The sequence below is a fragment of the Prionailurus viverrinus genome, chromosome B3 (assembly GCF_022837055.1).
Source record: "Prionailurus viverrinus isolate Anna chromosome B3, UM_Priviv_1.0, whole genome shotgun sequence".
NCBI lineage: Eukaryota > Metazoa > Chordata > Mammalia > Carnivora > Felidae > Prionailurus > Prionailurus viverrinus.
This window is the reverse complement of record NC_062566.1, coordinates 39240403-39256884: the sequence shown is the minus strand read 5'-3', so window position 1 is coordinate 39256884 and position 16482 is coordinate 39240403. Positions and strand designations below refer to the sequence as shown.

Below are 16482 nucleotides of genomic sequence, written 5' to 3'. Positions count from 1 at the left end.
TTGCCTCTGTATGACAGGTAGAGTGACAAATGGAAATATAGATCCAAAGAGGTCAAGGTAAGTATTTTTAAAACCATGGTTTTCCTGAAACATTCAGATAACTGCAGATAAAGTGGGCAGCTTCATCTGCCTACTTTGAGTTCTGCAACTCTGAAGGAGGCTCAAGAGACCTGGGCTTGAATCCTAGTTCAATCATGAATTTGATAATGACTTTGTGCCAATATCCTCATAGGTAAACTTAGGCAGTAGACAAAATCAGAGGGTCCTGAAGCTCTACAGAACACAAATACTAAGAAACACTGCCAGGAGCCATAACATGAAAGAGTTCTTCACAAAAATAAAAAACAACACAAGAGCAAAAACAACAAAAAAAACCCCCATAAATTGGGCTCATGCTTATATCCCTTTCTTGGAGAGTCACAATGCTAATGGTAGCATATTAGAGACTCTGAAATTCCTGTGGCAAACAGACCTATTATTGTCGCTCAAGTAATCATTTCCAAATTTAGTAGATTGTGACATGTAACACCTTGAAACATCTTCGGAAACTGGTAGAACACACTTTTAAAAATACTCAATGATCCTGAAGGTTCATCCTCAGAAGGAGGGTTCCCTTTTGCCATGTATGTTTATGGTAGAGACACATCTAGGAACATCTTTCTCAATTCCTCTCTCATCCAACACTTAAGACCTCATCATTGCTCATTGCTGGGTTTGGAAATGGGGTTTGTGGGGCTCACCATAGGAGAGGCTGCCCTCTCCTGCAGCCTTTCCTGCAGCCAATGAGGACTGTAGAAGTTTTCCTTAAAAGTCCTCAAAGCAAATGGAAATAAGACTTTCTGTGGAATGAGGAAGACATTTTCTGAAACTAGGATCTGAGATTCTGGACACTTCTTCCCAGGTTATGGAGACATCTGGCTTCCTATTTCTTTCACTGCTACAAAGACTAGTTTTTTGAGGCCCCCTCCCACTCCAAAATTACAGGATTCCATAGAGACAAGTTAAAGAAAGTGTTTTTTTTTTTCTTTATCATAAAATCATCAGCGTATGGCTGATGCATTTGACAAACATGTTGGGCCTTATGAAATCCCTGTGACCAAGACAGCCACCAGAAGCAAATACACCAGTTGTTTCCTCCTCCGTCTTTCCAAAGCAGCCACAATGCTGGCCGACCCTCATAAGAAGTAGGTGCTGGAGTTTCCTAGTTGGCACTTTATCACTAACTGAGGTCACACATTTCCCATCTGATTCAAAACAAAACACCTGCTCCAAAAGTTGTCCAACTGATGCTTTGGCCCATTGAGATGGCCGATTAGATGTCTGCCCATCAGATCTAATAAGGGGGCCGGCGACTGCAGGTTCAAATCACCAGGAAAGATGAACCAATGCCACACTAGTTTCCCCTAGCAATACATTTTCACCAGGTTACAGTATGCCCCTCCCATTCGACCAGTTCTGTTCTTGGCTTTCCCATGAGTTTTGTATCACCAGCCACCATCACCACATTTTAGCTATGTGCTTTCTAGGTGGTATTTTGGGGAATCTTCAAGACAACCTTATGAGACAGGCACTATTATTATCATTTTACAAGTAGGGAGACTGAGGAAGAAAGAGGCTAAGTAACTTACTCAAGGTCACAGGGATAGGAAGCAGAGCTGGGATTTAAGAACATGCCATCTCTCTTCAGTCTTCTCTCATAACTACCAGTTTCTATAAGCTTTATTTACCGTGTCATCCTCTCTAACATGTGACCACATCATCAAGGTCAAGTGCCAATGTCATATCCTTCAGAGAACACTTTTTCCGAGTTCTTAGTCCCCCCACCCCACCACCACCTTTTCCCTCTTTGCTACCCTCTCTCACTCACCTTCTATGCCCTGGGCTGTGTCATGCTGATGTTGGTGTCTATGGCTTCCATTAATTTTTTTTAAGTTTTTCTTCCAGGAAGTTAGCATACAATCTTAGGCTCATTTCATTTTTTTTTTTAAGTTTTTATTTTAATTCCAGTTTGTGTATGGCCTCTGATCCAACGGTGAGCCTCCTCAAGTCAGGGATCAAATATTACTACAATGTCCGGCATAGCATTGTGCATGGCACAAGCCACCGAACAGAAACCTGTTCACAGATGAGTTCTCTGATGGTCTTACAAAGGTACTGGACCCTTTTCAACCTTCCCATAGCTGCCATACAAACATACCTGGTCCTGAAAGCCAAGATCCACAAGAAAAGAAATAGAAGTTACCAAGAGGAAAATGTTTACCATCCAATTATGGACATGACAGAGACTTAAAAGTTGAGTACTGATCATACGAAGCAACCACATTTGTGCCCACGTGAAAGGTCTGAGCCACTACTTTTGAACTGGCCTAGGATATATATGGGCACAAGCCTCTTCCCTTTGAGAGACGTCTCTGGCTATGAATGGGCCAAAGCAAGGAGGAGGGAGGAGGGGGAAGAAGCCATTATGGCTTTAATGGTTAAATCCACAGATAGATGTTGTCAGACTGGCCTGGCTCCAGGAGCACCGAGAACCGCCAGCGCAAGCCGACCACGAGCACATGCTAAATTGACGGGCAGTGTAACAAGACACAGATTGTATAACTGAAGGTAAGTGCAAAGCCCTCATCAAGTGTATGTTCCCTAGGGTCCCAGCCTAAAAGCAGTAACTGATACAGCCACCACGCGGATGGATTTACATATACATACATGGAAGGTCTGCACATAAGTAAGTAGCAAGGTGCCGGGGTTTGGGTTTTGCTTGGCACGGAGCACCGGCTGCAGGTGGGTGGATCGTCTCGGGACACGGAAAGGAGACCTGGTCCTGACGAAGTGCAGCTTTCTTCCTAGAAACTGGAGGATGCGAGAGGCCTGATTTGAATTCTGAGTGCCTTTGCCTTTCTGGAAGTTTTTCAGTTGGGCTTTCTTCTTCAATGCCTTCAATTATCACAGTTCAAATGATTATATTCCCAGCACCTCCACCCAATAGCCGCAGAAGTTTGGCATTTCCTGTACCGACTAGAAAATGACCTGGCAGCGGGCTGAGCATAAGCCTGGCTCTTGAGCTTTTTTTCTGATGCAGCCTTTAATTTATTTTTTCGTCCCCTCTCTCTCTTTCTAACTGCTAGGGAAATAAGAGATTAGTGCAGATGGATGGAAATATTTTTTCTGTCTCAGCATTTGCTGTTGAACCCAAATACTAGGAAGGTTCTCATATGGTGTTTCCAGCAGCATGGAAATTCCCCAATCCATCCTAAACTGTAATCACCTGGTCCCGGAGGGAACACACAGCTCAAAGCTGGCCTTTTCTGAATATAGTCCCTGGACGTGGCCCTAAGAGTTCTATTTGATGCTGTAGCATTTCTCCCTCTTCCATTTTATCTTGGCCATTTCTGAGCTGTCCTCAGCACACTAGTACACTGCCTCAGATACCAGGACATGAACACTTGCCAACCTGAGCATGTCCACCTGCCCAAACACGGGTGTTGACATGCAATGATATTCACAGCTCCCGTAAGCCATTACTGAAACACTCACTAGAAAGGGTGATTTTAGTCTCGAAAGGCCCTAGACTGAAAGGGCCTATAGTCAAACCGGGAAAACGCAAGAGTTGCTCAGAAGAACTGGCAACAAGAGGCCAAGAAATGGCAGAAGGTAGGTGTGACAGGCATTCAAAGGGAATTAGACGGTTGCAGGAGATGGTGAAAACAATATGGAGACGATGCCATCCACAGGCATGAAGAACAGAGAGGGTCTTAAAAGGTGGGGAGAGTATTCCTTATACGAGTGAATGCCTCTCACACCTGCCACGCTTCCTACTGCCAGGACACCTATAAACAGTGACCAAACCATCTACCATCTCATTTACTCACACTTGTGAGTAAGATATAACGATCTCAGTTTACACTCAGAAGACACTGAAGCTTTCCGAGGGTAAATGGCTTGCCCCCAAGTTGAACAGCTAATAGGGGAGATCAGTTCTCATTCTGGTCTGGGCTTTTGTACCCTAAGGCACGAAGTCAGAAGCCTGAGTAAGTGTGTCTCATGTGGGTGGTGATGGTGTAGGAGCACCTCTGTTCATCACAATGCAACCAGGGGACATGGGTCACAGGCACTGTCCACTATGCAGACATCTCACACAGGAACAGCGGTAATGCTGAGCGGAGGAAGTGGGCAGTGGGAGCAAATGGCTGAAAACTGCCAAGTTGGAAGAAATCTAAAGAGGTTTATGTTAATTTCCCTTAGACCTAGAGCAACGAACCACCTCTGGGTGGTGCTGGAAAGGAACTTGGCATCCTCTGGTTAGCAGCCTCCTGGCCAGGAGGTTGTACTCACTTGCGAGGTTTCCCTTCCATTCCTCTGCTCCCTGCTCAGCTCACTTCACCTGTGGTACCTCCCTCAGCTTCATGGGAAACCCTTTCTGAGCATCTTAAAAGAGTTCTACCGAATGCTACAGAACTCAGCAGGAATGGCCCAGTTAGCTCTGCAAGCACATCCCGAGAGGCTCAGTGGGCAGTTGTGGATTTCAGCCCTGGTTAGTATGAAGCAGCTCAGATACTTATGCATTCCAACGGCAGGGATGGGGATTCCTTGATGGGGCTCTCCCGCTAGGATATTCAAGGGGAGGTCACCAGTGGGTGGTTTAAAGTCAAAGATCTGTATCAAGTTATTCCTTACTCCTAACTTAAGGGAACAGGAGAAGAAAAGAAAGATAGATCTAGTACCTACTATCTTCCGGCAACGCCCTACCCTCATTTCCTATTTCCACTCATGTAAACCTTCTAAAGTCTCGTGAGATAGGAATTATCCCATTTAACATAGCCCATAAAGTCTGAGTAACTTGTTCACAGTCACACACATAGCAACCGGTACAGTCTGGTTTGAAACAGAAGTACCTCTGACTCCCACCCCTGCATGGCTTTCATGCTCTGCTAAAGTCTTTTTGGAGCTACATGGATTATTTTTGGTAACTAAGACATGAATACGCCCATCTGGATCGGTTGAGGTGTGGCCTCCAGCCAAGGAGGATACCCTTGAGCTAGCAGTGTAGGAAGCCTAACTGGAACTCACCCTAGGATTCAGGTTCGGCTGGCGGAGGGTGGGATGAGGAAGTTTTCCGATTGCAGGAGGCTCTGGGGAGCTTCCTGGGAGAGCCCCCAACCAGAGGAAATGAGCCTCAACAGTCACAGTATTAAGAACCAGGGTCAGGGTCAGAGGGAACAGTCTTTCTGCACTTTTATTCAGTCCCTTTTCCTGTGGCCTCATACCTAGGTCCCAAAAGTAGAATAAAAGTGCTAGTAAAAACTCATGGGGCCCGGACAGCCTAAGGAAGGCAGTGCTGCCTTGTGGCCAGTTGAGGTAAGTGCAGCCAGCAGGACTTGGGGTGCAGTGTCCTGTTGGTGGAGAATACAGTGGCCTGAGTAGTTTGCCAGGCGAATGCCCTAAGGATCAGGAGAAAGTAGGGGAGAACCGCTGGTCTTCGTCTCCAGGCACTGTGGAGGTTGGTGGCCTGTGAGTGGCCACTGGGAGGACTGGCTTCAGAAGCACACCTGAGTCACCTTCTTGGTGAAGCAGTTATCAGGGGGTGGTGGGCAGGGAGAGGTCCTACTTGAGATTCTTGGGAGCCTTAAGTTACACAAATTATACTGAATTATGCCACGTTATACCACAAAGGGGTGTTGCTCAGATCAATAATAAAGCATTTTTTCCTCCCTTTCTCCCTGGAGCCAATATTTACTGAGTGCCAACTATGAACCAAGCAGAGACCAGGTTCTAAGGATACAGAGAACATTATAGGATGATCCCTGTCACTGAGTGTTTTCCATCTTGGGGGAGACAGAGAAGTGATGAGCAAATGTAACACAAGAGTAAGTGGGGACAGGCCCCTTTACTCCTCCCAGCATGGATCCCTCTCAGAGGCTGGAGCAACTCCTCCTCCCTTTACTCAAGTCTTTCTGGAAAGCAGTGGGAAGGAGGCTCAAGAGACTAAGGGAACAGGAGCGAAGGCATTATGTGGTGATGGACAATGGACTTCCAACTAGCACTCAAGGCCATCCATCAGCCCCTTGCACAACAGTGTGTTAGAGCCCTCCATGAAGATAGCTCTCCAGGCTGACGGATCGATGCAGGCACCTCACCTACTACAGCAGTTTCTATGCCTCCTGAGCACCAGCACTGCATCGCCTCACACACAAGTGTTGATAGTGTCTGACTTCACCTCTTTGAGCTCATGCCCCAACCTTCCTCCCAATCGTCACTGAGCTTATCAACAATGGGACGGCAATGGGAAAGCATCAACCTTTCCTCAATTCTATTGCTTCTCTCACTGCCTAGTATGTGTCCTGATGTCCCCAGGGCCACTGGCGGTCAGGGCACAATACAAACACAGCATTGGTGAGGACTTCTGACCTTCCTGGGCTTCATCTCTAAATCCCAGCCTGAAGGAAATGTCTAGGCTACATTATAAGGAACAAACAGAGTCTTACAATGGAAGAGCTTAACATATCTAAGCAAAAGAAGGGAGGAGCCCAACCTGAAGCCATTGTGCTTTGCTGAAAAACAAAACAATTCAATATCCTCCTTGGTGACATCAAGGGGAATGTGTTCTCTGGAGAGGGGCAGAAGCCTCTTTCACATTGATGAAGCTCTTAGGATGCAAAGAGACTTGCATCTTGATTTCTCAGTTTGCAGGAACCGTTTTGTTTTGTTTTGTTTTTTTCCACCAAGCACCGGTTTCCTCCCTGGAACACTCCTCTTTTTTGTTTTCCTCCCTGGAACACTAATTAAGCCATTCTTCCTTGCTACTCAAACAGTGTAACTGATTTCACCCTGTCCCTACCCAATCAAGCCAGTCCAGTCCCTGTCCACATTTTAGCATGTAATATATTTGCACTCATTTGTTAGGACAGATGTGACAATGTACTGCAGACTGGGTGGCTTCAATCACAGAAATGTCATGTCTCACATCTCTGGAGGCTAGATGCCTGACATGAAGGAGTCTGCAAAGTTGAGGACCGTGAAGTAAGGACCTGTTATAGGCCTCTCTCCTTGGCCTAGAGATGGCCATCTTCTCCCTGTGTACTCAATTTATCTTCCCTCTATATGTTATCTTATCCAATTTTTGTCTTCTTATAAGGACACTAGTCATGTTGGATTAAGAGCGTATTTTAATCACCTCATTTTAACTTCATTACCTCTTGAAAGAGCCTGTCTGCAGATAAGGTCTCACTCAGAGGTGCTGGGGATGAGGAATTCAACACACGGATTTTTGAGAGTATACAATTAGTCCTTCACAATATTCTACAGAGATGGCTTTCTGGAAGATGAGTCTTACCTCCCAGCTAGTTTGCAAGTTCTACCAATGCTGTTCATTTCTATTTTCACCAAATTTAATGGTTGGTTAACACATACACATTGTAAGTTCCATAAAAGAAGAGATTGTGTCTGTCTTACCAACCACTGTTTACTCTTAGAATAGTATCTGGCACAGGTAGAAATGTATTAAATAACTAGCTGAGTGAATAAATGAGCAGAAAGTTACACATTGGGATTATTTCCCTCTGACCTTCCAGAGACCTGCCATGCCTTTAGAGAACAATCTGATCTTGGCTTTGACTCTAAGAGGGAATGCTTCTATATTTTCAGTAAACCTGATATGTTCTAAATATGTTGCATCAGCCATTGAAGTAAACACCCGCTAGCAATCCATCAGGCAGTCAAAAATACTCTTTGCGTGTGATTGAACAGAATTCTGATTATACAGGTTCAGCTGAGGAAGTCAGTCCAGACCAGCACCAATTTTCACGGGTCAAACCCAGTGTGAGCACTTACTTGGGACTGAGATTTGTCCTCTCTTGAGTGCAAGGATGTTTCTTCAGGGCCATGCATCCCATGCCATACCTTTAGAATATTCTACTCACTCTTCTGTCATCTCAGCAGAACAGTCTTGGAAGAGTCCTAAAGCAATGCAGTTCACAAAACAATTTTCCTGGGGTCCAATCTGGGCCACCTACCTATCTTCTACAGGGCGTAGATATGGATTCTAATCAGTATTTTTTTCAAAGAGTGTGACATAATTATCGATACGCATATGCATATGTATTTATGCACGGACAGATGTAGGTGGATTTATATGTATGTGTTTGTCAATGAATGTCTTAAATCACCGTGTGTTCCTTTCAGCCTCTACTTCATCATCCCCACTCTGAAATCTTACCAATCAAGACAGCCGAGTGCCTCGGGAGTCAGCATCAACAAATGTGACGCCACCAAATGGAACTAGAGGAGTGAGAGGCAGCTCCAGCGAAGAAGTGCCCGAGTCCCTGGTTGTGTCGATCACTGTGACGTGCTGCTCTCTGCATCCAAAATGACTGATGGGCCTGTAATTTGTTGTTGCTGTTGTTTTGGCATACATTTGCAGAAGCAAACTTGTTCACGGTTCCCCTGCTGAAAGCTCAACCATCTGAGTGCCATAGGAAACAGACTTTGGCATTTTAGCTGCTCACAGACTGGGTCATCCATAAAAGTTTAATTTTCTAAAAATATTCAGCGAGGTGCTTTTCCTGAATGAGATGGTTTCTGGCTCATCAACGAATTTATGTGAGTAAATAGAAGGAGGATCAGTACGTCAGGAATCTAATCAGCTATCATCCAGTCCATCTGGTTTAATTAGAGAGCCCAGCAGTTCGCAGGCACCTTTTAGTAAAAGGCTTCAGAACCAGCTCCCCTAAGGGTGGGGGTGCTTCTGAATGTGGTTTCAAATGCTTGTCATCTTCCCTGCCTCCACGGAGCCCCCTTATCCGATTCCCATCACAGAACAACGTTAGACACATCACTGCGTGTCTCCAAAGGGCATGCAAATGGAAGCAAATGTGACACAGGGGACACCACTGAATGTCCCTCCAATCATCTGCTAAGCATCAATTGAACAGGTATGCACTGGTGTCCACTCTGTGCCACGGACTGGGTAAACAGCGCTTGGACCAGCTCTAGTGGAGGTGACCAGCGTGTAAACAGATCATTTCTAAACCCTGAGGCTACACTAAGATAGTGAGATAGCCCCAGAAATGGTATCTAAAGAGGGTCTGAACTGACTCTGGAATGATAATTGGGAGCAAATCTGGACCAAAGAATGAGGAAGGTTCCAGGTGAATGGTCCTGAAGTATGAACCAAAACTAGCTGGATGGGCTTGTTAAAATACAGATTTCTGGGCCCTGCCCTCAGATTTTCTGATTCAAGAGGTCTGGAGTAGGACCAGACAATCTGTGCTAACACATACCCCACTGATTCTCACTCCACTGGTTCTGGGACTATATTTTGAGCATCTCAGCTCAGGCTCACACTGGATTCACCTGGGAATTTCAAAAGCAACTGAACCCTGGGTCTCCTCCCTGTAGATTCTGTTTTAATTGGTTTGGTATGCAAACTGGACATCAGGGATTTTGTGTGTTTGCATTTTAAGAATTTCAAACTTACAGAAAAATTACAGTATAAGTAACTTTTTTTTTTAATTGCACCATTTTGGAAGTAATTTGATTTGGTGTCCAATTACTCCCTTCTTTGCAGTGAGTATTTTCTTCCAAATGAGAACCTTCTCCAACATAACTGCCATGTGACCATTAACATCAGGAAATCCACACTGATATGTTATGATCAAGTTCTGGCAAATGCTAATTTTCTTTTTTTTATAGTAAAAGGCTCCGGAATTCATAATTACCTGTCACCTTTCACTCTCTCTCTCTTTAGTTGCCAAGATCCTGGAAAGTTCCTCACTGTTTCCTTAGCTTTCATGATGTTGACACTTTTGAAGATTGTGGAAATGCTGCTCAGGTTTGGTTGGTCTGATGTTTCCTCATGATGAGACTCAGGTTACACCTCCCTGATAGGGCTATCACGGCAGTGCCTGGTGCCTTCTCATTGCCACCTGTGAAATGGCACCTGGTCTCTATTTGTCTCAATACCGATGATGTTCACTTTGGTCACTTGATTCAGGTGGTGACTGGCAGATTCTCTACTGTAAATTCACTCATGTTCCTCTATTTGATCAGTCCTGTTTGGAGAGGTGCTTTGAAATTATATAAGTATCCTGTTTATAATCAAACTTTCAATCCATTCATTAGGTAATTTATCAGTATGAACTCATACTATTCTATTTTGTTCACGTTATTATCTGTCATTATCATGATGTTTGAGGCTCAAGGGAGCCCTGTACTTTGGCTCTGACACTTGATTTTCCTCAAGTTTCCCAGGTGATTTTTTTTTTAAAGTTTATTTATTTACTTTGAGAGAAACAGAGCACACATGTGCAAGCAGGGGCAGAGGAAGAGGGAGAGAGCAAATCCCAAGCAGATTCTGCACTGTCAGCACAGGGCCCGACGCGGGGCTCAAACTGTGGAATCATGCCCTGAGCTGAAATCAAGAGTTGGACGCTTAACTAAGCCATCCACGCGCCCCTCCCAGATGGGTCTAATGTGCAGGTGAGGTTCAGGGCTACTACAGTAACACAGAGCAAAGCACCATACTCAGCAGGTCAAGGAGCAGAGAAGCCTCAGGGAACTGCAAGGTTTTCAGTATGGGGGGGAGCAGGCAAGATGCAGATGGTGTGGCAAGAGACTCCATTTTTAGGGTTCCAGACTACCTCATCATTATCATCTCCAACATCAGAGTCCTTTCCCTCCACATAACACTAGGCTGTAACTCCACCCGTCATGGAAACGATGCCTCACAGTGGAAAGCATGGGTTTCAGGGTAAAGGGGTTCAAGTTCCTGTTCCAGATGCTTCCTAGTCGTGTAAACTTGAGCTGGTTACTTATTATGGACTGAATGTTTGTGTCCCTCTCACCCAAAATTTGTATACTGAGGCCCTAACCCCAATGTGGCTGTTTACAGAGAGGCTTCCAAGAAAGTAAAATTAAATATAGTCCCAAAGGGGGGCCCTGATACTAGAGGATGGTGTCCTGTCAAGAAGAGACACCAGACCTCTCTCCCTCCCCAGTGAGCATGCACAAAGAAGAAATCATGGGAACACAAATCAAGATGGTCACCGTCTACAAGCCAAAAGGAAAAGAATAAAATCCACCCTGCTGGCACCTTGATCGTGGACTTCCCAATCTTCAGAACTAGGAGAAATAAATTTGTGTTAAGTGACCCAGTCTGTGGTTTCTTTTACGGTGGTCCTCACAAACGAAGACATAGCTTACGTGATCTGTTTCCCGACTGAAATGGATACTAATAGTTCTACCTCCTGGAGGTCTGCTGAAGGTCAAAAGAGAAGAAAGCAAAGTACTTAGCATGGAACTGGCTCTCAGTAAATGCTTACCAAGTGTCAGCTATTTTTCGTGTCCACAAACATACCTTGCACCTTTCCCCTTCTCTGCCTTTGTCATAACCGGTTCAGTCCCACACACACAATACGCGCAAGTCACTGTCCTAGGCCCTGGAAATAGAGAACGAAACGCAGCATTGTTTCAAGTCCAAAGCCAAGAGTGAAGGTGCTGCCCACTGCTGGCCTATGTTAGAAGTTGTTGCAAACTCCGCCTGTAAAGGGGCTTGTTCACAAAAGAAACAGGAGCTTGGTTTGGAACCTGTTTCACAGTATTGGGCTACCAGGAAAATGAGTAAATCACAGGATGAGATCCAACAACCCTTCATACTCCCCCTTGGTTTTATTATATTCATATGGTAACTAAGTCTTCTCCCAGATCATTGGTAATTGGCTGGGGTCCTCCAAACTAATTGAGGTCTTTTTGTTTTACCCCTTGATGGTCAGAGATTTTTTGACCTCCAAAAAATTGGAGGTTTGAGGTACTAGACAATACTTTTAAGGGAAAGCAACTTGAAAGCAATTAAGCAAAAATGGGAAGGCCTTGCTATGCTCCACTGAAATTCAGACAGGAGAACAGAAAAATTCCTGAGCCACATGCAATCACGACTTAAAGCAAGGGTCCAACTGACTCATGCTGGAAAAAACACAGCTATGACTTTATACCTCCTCTGAGGGTAGAAACAGACAATTATTTCTTCTCCTCCTACTCCTTCTCCTCCTCCTCCTCCTCCTTCTTCTTCTTCTTCTTCTTCTTCTTCTTCTTCTTCTTCTTTTTTTTTTTTTTGAGAAGAGCAAAGTTAGGATAAAGGAGTCCAAATAAGTTTGATAAGATACAATTTGAAGAATCTAAAGTTTCACCCAAAGTTCACACTGAAGGATTGAAAAGAACATCATGCATTAGAGGAACCTCACTCTGGCTCAGGTATTTTCACAGAAGCTCCTCCTCTGATCTCCTGTAACTTCTCCAATTTTATCTCCCTTACTGCTTTTCCAGATGTCCTCGTGGATTCAGAGTTTTTGAGTAAGTCCCCTACTTGGCAGTGAGCTCGTTAAGAGAGGGATCCTCGCTGGTAGCCCCAGGACCTGACGCGGAGGAGGTATCCCTCCTGGTTTTGCATGCCCCTAACTGCAGTGGGAGGCTGGACACATCAGAGAACGCAGCTGACATCCAACATTCAGCCGGGGATTCAGATGCATTGTGCTTTTCACTTTCTTCTGGAAATCCCCACTCTTCACGCTTTTTCTTAACATCTTTGTGATGCTTTTCCTCATTCCACTGCAATCCTTAATTTTTTTGTCTCCTCTTCCACCATTCTTGACCTCAAAACTAGCCTTTCTATTTATAGCTGCCAAGCTCCTTCTTCTTTCCTCCTTAAAGCATTCTGCAAACCTCTTACGGCTCTTCTACAAATATGAGTGGTGGATTAAAGACCCCAAGGCCTTTAACAAGCAATGTTCATCCAAGAGTCATGTTCACCTACCCTGCAGCTGGTGAGAACTTGAAGGAGACACAAATATATTCCTTCAGTTCATGGACAGGAGTTGCTCACCCCCAACCAGTGAGAGGGCAAGGGGCTCTGACACTGCCCCACCCATCACTGGGCAGCCTGGGTGAGGGCAGTGGTTTTCAAACTGGGTCCCAAGGAACTTGAAGCTTCCTTGGTGGTACCATTCTAGGCCAAGGAGGAGAACAAGGAGGGCAGTTAAGAAGAATGGATGGGGGTCATGCCTTAATTTATGCTTCAAACACAGACTCTACTTTTATCTGCCTTACACATTGGAATCTTCTCTAAAAGAGACCACCAGAAATAAAAATGGTTCCACTGTTAAAACACTTTGTGAGCCACTGGAATGGTGGGAAAACCTCCAGTCAGACTGGTTGAATGGTGGCAAATCTTTCAAGGGTAGATTGGATTTGCATCTTGCAAAGAGCCAAAGACCACTTGGAGCCCAAACTGGTGAAAAGTTACATTAGTTCAAGGAATGATGCCACTGGAAGGTAAAGAAAGACGACAATAACAGAATCAAACGTAGACTGTAGCTATGACCTAAAAATACTGTGTGTGTGTGTGTGTATGTGTGTGTGTGTGTGTGTGTATAGCTCATGAGGAACCCCAACACACATGTATAATGTTGTTGGAACAAGTGCATAAAGCAACCTTATAAGGTGATGGCGTTGAACTCTGGAACTCATTCACATGCATAAATTCTCCCGTTTGTTAGGATTCTGGCCGTGTGTGTGTGTGTGTGTGTGTGTGCGCGTGCGTGTGTGTGTGTGTGTGTGTGTGTATTTAGTTTTGCTACTTTAAAATCAAAGTCAAGCATTTCGCTAGTTAGTCTTTGGGGAAACAAATGGCCTCACAGTGTTGAGTATGGATTCCAACATTGCTCCAATACTTACTGGCTGTGTGACTCCAGCAAAATTAGTTAACCTCTCTAAACTCAGTTTCCTCACCTATAAAATGAGAATTATATTATTATTTACCTTGTAGGGTTTTTTTTTGGGAGATTTAAATGCAGTAAACCATGTTAATCCTTCGGCACAGGGCCGGGCACAGAGTGAATTCTCATAATAGGTGTTGCTGTTAGTCTTGTGATCCTCTGACCTGAGGACTCTCCAACAGAGCTGACCAGCATTCACTCAATTATCCCCATCTCTCTTCAAATAATAGATGAGGACCTGCTTTAATTGATGAAGAAGCATCAAAAACAGAGAGCTTTGCTAAATCGTCCCATGACTCATGGGAAATCTGGGATTAGAATGAAAAGAGAAGCACTTTGGCAGCTGGGCATGGGAGGACACAAATTAAAGCCCTGTGTGTCTCAGAGGGTGGGGACATCAAAAAGGAGGTGGGCAGGGTCATGCAGAGGAATGTGGAAGATGACCAACTACAAGAAAATTCTCAAATCACAGGTTCACGGAATGTCCAAACAGAATCTAGGAGAACCCCGGTCCACACAACACGGTGCAAACCAGAGAGGTTAAGTCACTTGCCTAAAGTGACACAGCTCAGTGGTAGAAAAGCAGGATTTAAAGCTTCTGTCTCCTGTTTCAGGGTCCAGGGACTTTCCCCTGCCACTTGCCCAATTTTACTTAGAATGGGCTCTGTCTGAACTTACAGGGCTGGTAAGGGACAGACAGGGTGGCTGGGCAGCCTTAGCCTGCTGCTCTGAAAACGCTCTGATTTTTCAAGTCTGCGGCCTCAAAGCGTAGCCTGCAGTTCTCCTGTCTCACCTTCTACTAAAAATGTTCACTCTGAAACTTGTAACAGCAGTGACCTCTGACAGACTGGCACGTCCCAGCTGTTAACATTATTCTGCTTACAACAGAAGTTGCCCTCAAGACCCTTGTAGCCAGGCCCAGGGAGGAGGTGATGTTGTCAGGCCGGGGCCTCAAGAAGAACAAAGACAAAAGTCACCTTGGCTCCGAGGGTCTGGGAACCGCCAACAGCTCAGTTCGGCTTCCGGCAATCTCTTCCTTCTCTAACTATGCGTTGGAGATGGGAGGCTGTGGCAGGACTGCCCCAGGAGACCCTTCTGCATGGAATCCCTATCAGCAATGAGCCGAGAAGGGTCACCGTACACGGGGACTTATTTTTAGCATTCCATACAGGACACTGCATTTCAAACTTCTTTTAATTGATTTCATCTAGTTGACACGCTGCTCCTTGAATCCTGGGAGTGAGTTATCCCAGATGAAGACCCTTTTGGAGAAAGTCTACACGACGTGTAAGGACCAATGCCCTGGCCTCCACCCTGGCCCCCACAGAGCCGGGCCATGAAAGTAAGCACGGACTTGCCATTAGTCACCTCCTGAATCCTCTAATGGGCTTGGGTTCTTTCATATCCTTCCAGGCTGCTATTAAGGGAGGTGTGGAAGTAGAGAGACTCTACCGAACCCCAAAGCAACGATCCTCACGGGCACCCTTGGCCAGCTCATCTTCATCAAGGCGCTTCACCTCTCCAGTTCCTTGTCTGTAAATTGAGGAAAATCTCTGCCTCATCATCTCTTTCCTTTACAGTCACCAGGTGATTCTGGCACAGAGCTCTCTGCCCTAAGGAAAATATTGCCACCTTCTCGGGTGGCGAGGATTTTATTCACTCTGTGCTTTACTTTTGAGGCTCCTGAGTTACCAACACCCTTAAGAGTCAAAATATGTGAGGGGCTCCTGGGTGGGTCAGTTGGTTAAGCGACCCACTCTTCATCGCAGCTCAGGTCATGATCTCACCATTGTGACATCAAGCCCTGCATCGGGCTCTTCTGCGCTGACAGCGTGGAGCCTGCTCGCTCTCGCTCTCTCTCTCTCTCTCTCTCTCTCTCACACACACACACACACACACACACACACACACACACACTAAACTAAAAAAAAAGGAGTTAAAATATGTGCAAAATACGCTCTGGGGTGTCAGTCCTCCAAAAGGCTTCATTCATTCCAGGGGCACCTGGGTGGCTTAGTCAGTTCAGCATCCAAAACTCTGGCTCAGATCATGATCTCACAGTTCATGAGTTTAAGACCCACGTCAGGTTCTGTGCTAACGGCTGAGAGCATGGAGTCTGCTTCAGATTCTGTGTCTCACTCTCTCTCTGCCCCTCCCCTGCTCCCGTTGTGTCTCTCCCTAAGATAAATACACGTTAAATTTTTTTTTAATAAAATAAAAAAAATAAAAGGCCTCATTCATTCCACATGTACTAAGCCTCTTCTCTGTCCCGGGCTCTGTGCAAGGCAACGGGTAAAGAGAAGTCACAAACAAGGCTTCCATGGAGCCTACAGATTAGTGCCAGCACTGTGACTTAAATGCCAGGGACGAGGTCTCATTATAGGACAACCTCCACTCCTAGCCTGGAGGTGAGGGGATCAAGGTATCAGACAGTTTCCTGAAGGAGGGGAAACTTGAAGCTACTTTGCGACTTGCCAGGACTCAGCCATTGAGGAAGGGAGAAGGGGGCTGTTCTAGACTTTAAGAGGATGGGAGAGGCTTGCATGTCTGGCTGGACCTGGTGAACAAGACTGAGCCTGGAGAGAGCAGGCCAGCAATGTGGGCCACAGCCAGACTGGCAAGGGGGAGGGCATGGGGATTCAACCAGAAAAGCAAGAGCAAGTGGGGTGAGGAGCTCACTGTGGGGAAAGTGGAGGGAGGAAGGGGACAGGGCACGTGA

General features: G+C 45.5%; 1 protein-coding gene and 1 long non-coding RNA gene across 2 annotated transcripts in view; both read right to left on the bottom strand.

The window, feature by feature from the left end:
- The window catches only part of RORA (RAR related orphan receptor A), a 714631-nt gene that overhangs the window by 449913 nt on the left and 248236 nt on the right, over positions 1-16482 (bottom strand). The window lies entirely within an intron of this gene.
- On the bottom strand, positions 2024-4009 carry LOC125167622 (uncharacterized). The gene is made up of 3 exons (XR_007152848.1): positions 3870-4009; positions 2707-2850; positions 2024-2203 (listed from the first exon to the last, which is right to left on the bottom strand). It is a non-coding gene; the product is annotated as an uncharacterized LOC125167622 (long non-coding RNA).